This window comes from Tiliqua scincoides, chromosome 14, assembly GCF_035046505.1.
Source record: "Tiliqua scincoides isolate rTilSci1 chromosome 14, rTilSci1.hap2, whole genome shotgun sequence".
Lineage (NCBI taxonomy): Eukaryota > Metazoa > Chordata > Lepidosauria > Squamata > Scincidae > Tiliqua > Tiliqua scincoides.
Genome location: NC_089834.1, coordinates 14,754,984 through 14,766,666, shown reverse-complemented (window position 1 = coordinate 14,766,666; position 11,683 = coordinate 14,754,984). Strand labels below are relative to the sequence as shown.

Genomic DNA, 11,683 nt, shown 5'->3' with positions numbered 1-11,683 from the left:
CATGCCAGAGAGAAGTGGCGTGTGGCCACAAGGGGGGTTGGCGTTCTGTGCTTGGTTGGCAGGAAGCAGCTTTGGGGGGAATTAAGGGTTGCCAGTTCATGCTCTGCGCTTTGTGGGGAACCGATCTGACTCTAAAAACAAGTGGTGTGCCTGGATGCTTGCTCACTTGGTCCTCCGTGTTTGGTTTATATACTCATAAATAGGTGTTACAGGAACCTCGATAAGTCTCCATCACTCTTCCCTCACGAGTGAAGTAACCTGGAGAAGATTGTCCTGTGGAACATCCCACCACTTTAAGGAACAGGATCTTCCATGTACATTTTGTATTCGTATGGCATTGGGAACCCTTGGTTATACCAGACTGCTCATGCCTGATCTCATCTGATCTCGGAAGCTAAGCAGGGTCAGGCCTGGTTAGTACTTGGATGGGAGACTGCCTGGGAATACCGGGTGCTGTAGGCTTCTACCATAGTCTTTCCAGACTGAAGGTTGCCAACCATCTCCCTATACTGAACACTATCTCCCAATCTCGTCTGACCTCAGAAACTAAGCAGGGTTAGACCTGGTTAGTACTTGGATGGGAGACTGCCTGGGAATACCAGGTGCTGTAGGCTTATACCATAGTCTTTCCAGACTGAAGGTTGCCAACCTATAGTCCTGGAAAAAAAACAGCTGAGCCATTTGACCTCCCTCCTTGTAGTTCTGTCTTACGTCTTGTTTGGACAGCTGCGCATAGAAATGACTGTGATGTTTCCGGGACAGTTCATGTCAACAGAGAAAGAATGGGCTTGGGGGCATGTCCTGTCGCCGTCACCCGGGGTGTCCCGAGAAGAGGCGACTTATCCTTTTCCTCTGGACTCTGGTGTGCGTGCCGTGGGAAGACTGCCCTGCGCATGCGGGCTGTGAAAATTGCACGCGCAGCACCAAAGCGGCATGCTCAGTCTTCTGCGTCAGAGTCCTGTGAATGTATTCCTTGGGCTTGAGAGCCCAGGTGCTTTTGATGCTGTGGCTTCCCAGCAACTGAAGCTTTCAGGTAGACTGCTCCTGGACCTGCAGGTTCTGTGTAGGCATTGCTAAATCTGGCCTTCATGAAACTGATCTAATCACTCTTCTGGGGTCATCTAAGCCAGTGTCCATCGCTTTGTCCCATGGGGGGGGCAAGCTACATAAATTTAATTATGATCTGTGTACAAATATACTTCCTTTTGTCTGCCCTCAGTCTACAGCCAGCCAAATTTACGGAACGATCTCAAGTTCTCGTATTAGGGGGAAGGAAGTAAGATGCCTCTCCGTCCACTTTCTCTGCCCCCGTGCTCAATCTGATCAACCTCCATTCATTTCCCCTTGTCGTCCTCGCTCTCCCCCCTGCGTCAGGGCCAACCTTAGGAGCTGTGGGGCCTGGTTTTTGCAGGTTCGCAGCCAAGGTCTGTAGAACCTATCTCTAAAATTTATTATTGACGTTATCTGTCTGTGGTAGAACGGAAAGCCGTCAAAACGCGCGCTTAAAAGGTGCGTGTGAATTCACGGACCACACGGATCGAAGCACGCTTTGATATAAAATTTCATACAAGACTAGAGTTTTGATGCCGTTTGGCGCAGGGCCCAATTGGGGAGCAATTGTTCCAATCGGCTTAAAGCTTGTCCTGCCTAACCTGGAAAACTTTGAGAACCTTTTGCTTCTCCTTGCCGGGATGACACCCACCCATCATTTTGGTTTTCCTCCCCAGGTTGGCTCTTAGATTTTGACCGATGATGTGCTGAGATGGGCAGGGGGAATGCCCACCCAGTTCAAAATTATTGTCATTATGATTTTATTTGGAGCTTTCTGCTTGGCGTGGAAAGGGGGGGGCAGACATTCCACCAGTCCTCCCCCCACTTAACCTCTCTGCAGGTCTGCAGTTTGCTCTGACCTTGGGCTGCCCCTCACTGGATTCTGGGAGGCCTAATTTGGGAAGCCCCGGCCTGATGGAGAAGGGTATTTAGGTCTTTACAAGACCCTGGAAGCCCAGGGATGCGTCACGGGGCCTTTTAATTCCATTATGGGCCTTAACAACGGGTGACGGGAGGACTTGGGCTTTGATTTGAAAAGGGATCTCTCGGCCAGCCGTGCCAGGCTGCAGGTCCACTTACGGCCCCTTGTGTGTCTTTTGCAACAGGTTAGTCATCGCGGGGAAATCTGCTTTTGGGCTGCCAGCGAGTCACAAGCTTGTCTGATGATCTTCGCCGACCCTGATGAGCGACGACTTTCTCTCTGGCCTGCCAAGGGTGTTACTGTGGCATCTGCCTGTTAATCTGGGGGAAGGTTTACAAGGGATGCCCAAACGGTCTCGTCCGTCCCCTCCCTGCACCTGACAGATGAACCGCCTTTCTGTCTCGGTTCCACAGGGGCAGTTTCCACACTGTGGGCTGGGACGTTGCAGGAGATGAGCTGGTTTGAGGTCTGAAGTCTCCTGTGAGCCAGGATACCAGCTATCGGAGGCGGGTGTGTGTTGCATCTCGTTGTGGGTCCCTGCTGGCCTGGCTTGCCTCTTAATCAACCTTCGCTGTCTCTCTGCATCAGGTAAGGTTGGATTGGTCCTTAGGTGGAGACATCCCAGAATTCCTGCCTTGAGGCTTTGTCTCGGTCTCCACGTGATGCAGAGAGTGAGGTAGCAAGCTGACTTGGTGGTAGGATTCCAGACCGTTCCCATGGGAGTTTGTAGTCCAGCATGTTTCCTCTGCTAGTCAGTGAGCCCATTGGAGGAAGGGGCCAGGGCAGACCACTCCCGGATTTGCTGGGTTGCTCCGTACAAGATGTGACCGGCACAGGGCAAGATTCCAAAATGTGTGTATGGGGTGAGGATTCCTGAAGTAGCAGTTGTATATCTTCTGGGCAGGTCTAAGAGCTGCGTTACGGGCAGGAATCCAACAGGTAGAAGCAATTTGGCTGTAGTGTAGGAGGACGCTTTGCCGGTTGGATTTTGGTCTGTAGTGGCATTCTGCTGGGGAAAAAAGCATGGCTGTTGGGCATTGGATAGAAGGGTGTGCGAGGAGGATTTTGGAATGCTACCCCTTGTGTCACCCAAGATCTTGCCAGGATAGATGTTGCGGCGGTCCTGGTATTCCCCCCCCCACACCCCACCGCTCATCCTAGGTAATTTTTTTAAAGTTAACCTCATTTTTGGAAGGCGCCAACACAACATGGAATTGGTTTCTGTGTGGGCGGCGCACTTATCTTAATGTCGCTTTTCCATTTCATCTCCTTTTCCCTCCTCGCTTAAACAGACGCAGCTTCGTGTTTATGGCAGATGAAATGGGAATCCAAATATTTTCTATCTCCTGGCTGTCTCGCCGGCTGACAAGCTATTGTAGGCCTCTCCATCTCTGGGAAAAAAACGGAGAAAGGAAAGAAAATCGTGGCGCTGAACCGTGTGGGTTGTTTTCTGTTCAGCCTCTAAATTTTCAGCTGGTTACAGAAGAGGACATTGGCTGGGGCCTTTCACTTGTTCGGTTTTGTAATTATTTTTTTCTCCAAGGTGGTTGTACAGTGTTTGCTTCCCCGCCCCCTCCATAGCCATGTGCCTTTTTATTTTTGCCACAATGGTATGAAGTTGTTTAGAGCATGGGTTTCCAAACCCCGGCCCAGGGGCCAGATGCGGCCCGTGGCCAGCCTCAATCCGCCCCACGGCCAGCCTCTTGTCCCCTGAAAGCCTCTGGCCCACTCAACTGAACATGACCAGAACTGTGCTCTGGTTGCATCTGGAGGGTGTTCTAAGGGCCACAGAGTTTGAATGAATGAGCCCATTCATTCATTTATTCACTCCCGTCTCTAATTTATTTATATAAATTTTATATTTAAATTTTTTTTCCAGCCCTCAACACCGTGCCAGGTATTTGATGCGGCCCTCTGGCCAAAATGTTTGGAGACCCCTGGTTTAGAGGGTCACCCAGCAAGACTCCTGGCTGAGTGGGGATTTGCCACTCCTGGTTGCTCTAACCACTACACCACACTGGCTCTCCATTGTTGTTGTTTAGGAGAGTGCTGGTGTGCTGTGGAGTGCATGTGGTGCTGGCGTCTAGCCTAGACGCCTTTAAAAGGGGATTGGACAAGTTTCTGGAGGAAAAATCCATTACGGGGTACAAGCCATGATGTGTATGCGCAACCTCCTGATTTTAGAAATGGGCTATGTCAGAATGCCAGATGCAAGGGAGGGCACCAGGATGAGGTCTCTTGTTATCTGGTGTGCTCCCTGGGGCATTTGGTGGGCCACTGTGAGATACAGGAAGCTGGACTAGATGGGCCTATGGCCTGATCCAGTGGGGCTGTTCTTGTGTTCTTAACTACAATTCCCAGAATGCCTTGCAGGTCTCTTGTGATCTGGTGTGCTCCCTGGGGCATTTGGTGGGCCGCTGTGAGATACAGGAAGCTGGGCTAGATGGGCCTATGGCCTGATCCAGTGGGGCTGTTCTTATGTTCTTATGAGAGGACATTTTTGGTAGACAGAACACACAGAGAAGAGTCCCCGTGCGCAACTCTTGAAGATATCGCCACCCCCCACTCTTGCTCCCCACCGGTTGGTGTTAGAGGTGCACTGCCTGGAACCATGGAGGGTTTCACGGCTTCCCCCATGAAGTTGTTATCTTGCTAACTTTTCACAAACCCATACAATGCTCTTTCATTCTTGGGTCATGACTACCAGCTGCTGAAACTTAGTACTTGGCTACTGGTTCTGGTCTTCCAAGATGCTGATGGGTCTTGAACTTGTTGAATGCTTTTGCTCTTAAGCCATTTTGGATTTCTTGCTCAGGAGTAGTAGGGAATATCCTGCCTTCCCAAGGCCGTGGCAGGAGGCCATGAAAAGAACCTTTCTTTTCCATGCTGAACTTGGTAGCATTTCTTTATCAAGGGAACGTAAGGGTGTGATCCCATGCACGCTTGCCCAGGAGTAAGCCCTACTGAGCACTGTGGGACCTGCTTCCAAGTAAGTACATGCAGGATTGTGCTGTAAGACACTCCATTCATTGTCATTTGCACCGTAAATATTTGTGTTTTCATGATGGCTGCTTCTTTAACCAGGCCACAAGTGTCGTGTTGGCAAAGCCTGAAGAATGTTAATTTTCCCTCTTCAGTAGAAGAGTTAAGCTGAATATGTTTGTGTCTCTCTCTTCTTTGTTAGCCAAAAGAAGAAATAAAAAATGAAACCCAACATCCTCCCTGGAGTGGTTTAAAAGCTCCTTTTGGCCAAAGTTGCTGTTGCTAACTACGTTTAAAATCTGTTTGATGTGCTGACGTGCTGTTTTGTAGTGAACTTTCCATTAGGAGGATGGAAAAGGGCTATTCTCTGCCATGGAGAGCAAAAAATATATCTTGGAAAATGGTTTTTTCATCTCGCTGGCCAGCTTGTTCCAGCTTTTAAATATTGAGCTCAGATTAGCATATATAACTCTTTCCCCCGCCCTCCCAATCCTCCATTTTATCCTCACAACGACACTGTGAGGTAGGCTCAGGGGGAGGGACTGGCCTGAGGCTGTCCAGTGAGCTTTCTTGGTTGAGTGTGGAATTTGAATCCAGAGTCTGCACCACACCAGCTCTCTGCTTAGCATTTCTCCTGCCCACCCCGCAAGCAGAATTTTGGTCGCTTACACTCAGGAGGCACTGGCCTGTTAGGCCAACTTGTCTATAACCTGTTTTCCGGCATGTTCCTCTGCTGCGTTTGTGCAATATAGACTATAGGTAGTGGTTTCTTTTTAATGCATTATTTTAAAACGTAGCTGTCTTGCGTTAAGCAGCCCCAAGGAGAGGTTCTTAAAAATAACAGCGTCGTCACAGTCTCCGCAGCAAGAAACACAGGCTGTCACTTCTTTCCAGGCCCTGAATGCCACTTTTTCCTGCTGGGTGCCTGAATCACCCGTCGCCGCTCTGCTTTCAAAACCGTTGCCGTCAGTTGTCGGATTTCCGTCAACCGAATTTCCAGCAGAATCCTTATTGCAAATGCGTTGTGTGTCCTTTTGAGGAGTGTGTGTGTGTGTGTGTGTGTGTGCTTTTAAGAAGAACTAATTACTGATTTTCTTGGTCGTCCAATTGGTATTTTAAAAAAATGTTTTAAACCGAGCTGATTTTGGAGTTCTTCTATCATCAGTGGTGTATCTAGGGGGGTGCAGGGAGGGGGGCCACACCAGGTGATGTGCATGGGGGGGCGACACCACTGCTGGCCAAAATTTTTTTTTAAACCTTGGTACTTTCGAGTAAATAATATTATATATTGATCAAATGTGTGATATGTGTTGAAATATCTCTATCAAAAGTTATAGGCCAAAAACCAGTGGGGTTGGGACAATGGTGCATCACCCTGTCTATGGTCTGGGGCGTTGCCCCACCCACTGCATGGGAGGAGGCCCGTCGTAGGGGTGACATGCTGGGCTCCCGCACTGGGTCACCCAAACCCCAGTGGCATCACTGTCTATTGTTTTAACTTTTTTGGGACAGTTGGCAAATCCATGTACCTTTCAGGTTAGCATTGCAGCCCAGAGAGACTAGGAACTTACTCCTGTTTGAACAAGAAAAGCAGAGATTTTCGCTCTTCTGATTAACTTGGATTGTTAACTTGGGTTATTATTCATAAGAACATAAGAACAGCTCTGCTGGATCAGGCCATAGGCCCATCTAGTCCAGCTTCCTGTATCACACAGCGGCCCACCAAATGCCCCAGGGAGCACACCAGATCACAAGAGACCTGCAAGGCCTCCTGGGAATTGTAGTTAAGAACATAAGAACAGCCCCACTGGATCAGGCCAGAGGCCCATCTAGTCCAGCTTCCTGGATCTCACAGTGGCCCACCAAATGCCCCAGGGAGCACACCAGATAACAAGAGACCTCATCCTGGTGCCCTCCCTTGCATCTGGCATAGCCCATTTCTAAAATCAGGGGGTTGCGCATACACATCATGGCTTGTAACCCGTAATGGATTTTTTCTCCAGAAACTTGTCCAATCCCTTTTTAAAGGCGTCCAGGCCAGATGCCGTCACCACATCCTGTGGCAAGGAGTTCCACAGACCAACCACATGCTGTGTAAAGAAATATTTTCTCTTGTCTGTTCTAACTCTCCCAACACTCAATTTTAGTGGATGTCCCCTGGTTCAAGTTATTAACTTGGATTGTACCCCGATTGCGGTATTCGCAGCCGTGCTATAAAATACTTACAGACTAGGGGCAACTCTGAAAGTAATTTTAATTTACTAAAATTAGTATTTGCTCATTATTAAATTATTTGAGCCATTAGTTATTTGTTTTTCCCCTGTAAACCAGGACCCAGTCCTGGGACTTGAGACTGGGCCAAGGCATGACGTAGGCCCAGGATGGGACTCCTCCCTAAAAAGCACCTTCTGAGCCCCAAGTACTGCTCTGTTGCACACTAGAGTCCTCGTGCTTCCCAGCTTCTGCACACCTGCGCCTGTTACAACCTGGCGGGACTTGGTGGAGAGGAGAAGTGTGAGGTTTTAGATCAGAGGGCTGCCCCTTGGAGACTTTCTTTCTTAAGGAGTCTGAGTCTGGGAGTGGTGGTGGAAGCACTTGGTGGGCCACTAGGAGATATAGGAAGCTGGACTAGATGGGCCTTTGGCCTGATCCAGCAGGGCTCTTCTTGTGTTCTTAAGTCCTCAGTCCATTTCTGGACCTGGTCAGAGAGCGGGTCTTCTTTCTGAGCTCTCCATGGTCCTGCAACTTGGATCTGCCTTGCTTGGCTAACTTGGATGCATCTTTGCACCCTGTAGGTTCCCCCACCCAGGGTCTGGGTGTGACAGTTTGGTTTGTCCCAGGGGCTGAGAGCGCACCCAAGGACAAATCCAGGACTCTCCCCATGCTTGTGCGGTGTGTGGAAGAGCGGTACAGTGTCTTTCAGAGACACTTGTCCACCATTACCGACCCCGAAGAATCCCTTTAGTTTCTGGGGGGAGTTCGTTACTTAGTGGTGGAGCACTTTGAATGCAGATGCTCCCAGTTTCAGTCTCCAACAGCACCTCCAGGTAGGACTGGAGGGAAAACCTGCGTTTGAAACCTTAGAGCGGTGTTTCTCAAACTGTGGGTCGTGAGTCAATTTCAGATGGGTCCCCATTCATTTCAATTTTGTATTTTATTTTTAATACATCAGACTGGATATATGCTCTTTATCGCCTCCCACAAAGTTACATGCGCTCGATGGGTTACGCAACGCTGGACCCCAGATATCCTGTGTCCTCCAAACCTGGAATAACTTGGCATCGGGCACTAATTCGTGAAATGTCTGCCAGAACTTGGTGCGTTTTTGAGTTAACATAGAGCCAAAAAGAAAAAAAAACATTTAGGGGGAGAAAAAATCCCTAAGCGCCCCGCCCCCCAAGTTTTCTTTTTCTAGAGGACCAGGAGGTAGAACATGTTGGGAAGCAGGTGGAGTTTATCACAAATGAGATAAAATTGGCACATTAATCAGAGGTGCCAATAGAAGGTCTCAAACAGGAGAGCAAGAACAGGAGGAGATGAGTTTGGGGGCTTTTGCAGCCCCGTTGAATGACGTTTATAGAGGTTTACTGGATTGTTTCTACCAGACTGCAAACCCCGTGATTTGCTGGAGGGACAACCTGTGCAAATGGGTTATAACCCATCTATTCACAAGAGCTTTTGCGTGCAAATGGGCTATTCTGGGCACCTTGATTTTTAGGGGCTGGGGACAAGGCATCCCTCATCTCTCTTGGAGCCCCGGCGCTTCCAAATTAATGCATTTGACCCTCTTCAGTGCTGCGCCATCTGTTCCCTTCTCGGGAAGGGAAGCTATAACGGGACGCTGCCCCAGTTGGACTGGTTCCAAAACTGGACCGGTTTTGTCAGGTCAGGGTGGCCTGCGGTGGAACCCGACTTGTATTGATTGGCCAAACAGGGTGGTTGTTGGTGTCCCTTTTGAAAGGGAGCAAGCCCAAGGGGCCCCAAGGGGTACTGCACTGCAACTGGCTTGCCAAATGCTCTCCCCCCCCCCCAGCCTTGCATTGTGTCTAGAAGCGTCAAATGCTGCCTTCCTTAACCTGGCAGTGCCCCCACCTCCACTGTCCCCTGAATTTGAAAAGGAAGTGTAGGGAGAAGTGGTACAGAAGAGGACGTGGGAAAGGAGGAAAAAGGAAGTGGAGGGTTGGAGGACTCTAGCCCACCTCTCTTGTCTGCTCCACACTTCTGCTTCCTTCCCCTCTACACACATTCTCTTCTGCTCCATTCAATTCTTTTCAAACTTAGAGAGGAAGAAGCTGCCTTCTGTGGAGTCAGATCTCTGGCCCGTCCAGCTCAGTGTTGTCTAAGGTGACTGACAATGGCTGTCCAGTGCTTGGAGGAGGGTTTCACCTCCATCTGTACCCGGAGATTCTGAACATTAAAAATGGGACCTGCTGCTTGCAAACAGTACTGTACCCCTTCCGTGGGGGCAGCAGAGTTGGATGGATGGAGGTAGCTAGTAGGCACCAAACCAGACCTTTGCCTGAGGCAGCTGCCTCAGTCAGCTTCGTGATGGGCCGGCCCTAGCCCAAGCTCCAGTTGGGGAGATGCAAAGTGGGCCTGTCTTTCACAGTACATGCATGAGTGTCTTGGCCCGTTGGTGACTAAATAGCGTGAACAGACAAGGATCCAGAGGGTCTGGTCAGAGGCATTTTGCAGAGCAAGGATGGGCCAGTAATTGGGTTCTGAAGTAGGGCAAAGTGGAGCCATCTCCTGGGTGCAAGAAGCTCAGCCTTTCTGTCTTGCCCTCAGACAGCCGCGTGGCACACACTCTCTGCTCTATAAAAGCACCTTAAGACACCCTTTTCCTCCAGTGTCTTCCCACATCTGCCATGATTTGTCCTAATTCAGGCTCCTTTCCTGCCTTGTACTTCCTTATTGTTATTAACAGTATTTATATACCGCTTTTCAACTAAAAGTTCACAAAGCGGTTTACAGAGAAAAATCAAATAACTAAATGGCTCCCTGTCCCAAAAGGGCTCACAATCTAAAAAGATGCCAAGGAATACCAGCAGACAGCCACTAGAACAGACAGTGCTGGGTTGAGGTGGGCCAGTTACTCTCCCCCTGCTAAAAAAAGGAGCACCCACTTGAAAAAGTGCCTCTTACCCAATTAGCAGGGGTTAATTGGGGACTTCCTTATCCTCTCCACCCTTGTCCTTGTGTGTCAATCTGTCTGCCTTTGTAAGCCTCCAGGCAGGGACTTGTCCCGGAGTCAACAGAACGATGTGGTGAAGTAGGACTGTCTCTGTTCAGGCTGTGAGTGGGGAATGGAGTTTTTTAAAACCATCTCCCATATATAAACACACAACTCACAAGTAAGCAAAATGGAAATGCGGGAGGAAAGTTCTGTCCTGACCCGCTCCCTGAGGTGCTAGATTTCCTCTGGCAAGGAGATCTGTTCCAGAGAGAAGCATTGAAAGATGCCTTCCCCCTCCCCTCCCCCCCACCTGCACCTTATTTTGTTGCATTTGCAGCTCAGGTCCTTGGCCCCTGGTCACACTCACAGGCAGTCATGATGGACACACAAACACACACTCCTTACAAGGCATTTTGCTTTGCAAAGACTTCCTTGATGGCTTCTGTCCAAAGCAGGGACGTCATCCAGGGACTGTTCTTTGCACTCCGCAATCCTTTCGCTTTCAAAGACTGGTGTCAAAGAAATGTTTAACCGGTTCTGCTTCGCGGCCGGCAGGCTCGCAATGCGCTCGCAAGCCCTCCTTTCAGCGCGTATGAGGCTACTGCCAGCTGAGTCCTCTCCTTGGCCTGTCCAGGCCAGGATAGTTCATGGACTGGCAGTGGCTCTTGGGCGATTTCAGACAGGAATTTTTTTCTGCCCTACCTGGAGATCCCGCCCGGGATTGAACATGGTACTTTCTACATGCAGTGCAGAGGCTCTGCTACACAGCTGTGGCCCTTCCCTTTCTCCAGTTCAGGTTGTCACTAACCTGCCCCCCCTCCCCCGATCTACAATCAGGGATCATATGGACCCACCTTCAAAGATCATGAGAATCCTCTCTGGATGGGAACAGTGGAGGCGGTTCCCATTGAGAGTGTCAGGAGAGTTAAAACAGACAAAAGAAAACAGCGTGTCATTAGTCTGTGGAACTCCTTACCACATGATGTGGTGACGGCACCCGAAGGCCTAGATGCCTTGAGAAGTGGATTGGACAGATTGATGGAGGAAGCTGGGATGGGTTTGTGCAACCTCCTGGTTTTAGAACTAGACTACCTCAGAATGTCAGGTGCACGGGAGGGCACCAGGATGCAGGTCTTTCGTTGTGCTTCTTGAGCCATCTGGCGGGCCACTGTGAGATATAGGAAGTTGGACTAGATGGGCCCTTGGCCTGATCCTGGGGGGCTCTTCTGATGTTCTTATGTGGGGAATAACAGGAGACTCAAAAGGGAGATCAGCTCCCCTCCAATGGTGCAAGTCAGGTAGAATTTATTATCAGTAAATATTCTAATCCCAGCACATAAAGGGTTGTTTATAATGGTGCTGAATTCTACTGATTGGTGACGCTGGCATGTCCAATGCCATGAGAGGTGACTTTGGATGGGTAATATGGCACGGGGGAATCCTTATTGCTTCCTCCACACCAGCGCATAGGATGCTTCTTGTTTTAAGCCTCTCTCGTAACGGTGGGCTTAATTTGAGCTTTGTCTCTTACTGGACTGATTGCATAGCTGGTA

At 49.6% G+C, this 11,683-nt stretch overlaps 1 pseudogene; it reads left to right on the top strand.

The window, feature by feature from the left end:
• Positions 1-343: 343 nt before the first annotated feature.
• LOC136634585 (5S ribosomal RNA) lies at positions 344-462 on the top strand (annotated as a pseudogene).
• Positions 463-11,683: the final 11,221 nt, after the last annotated feature.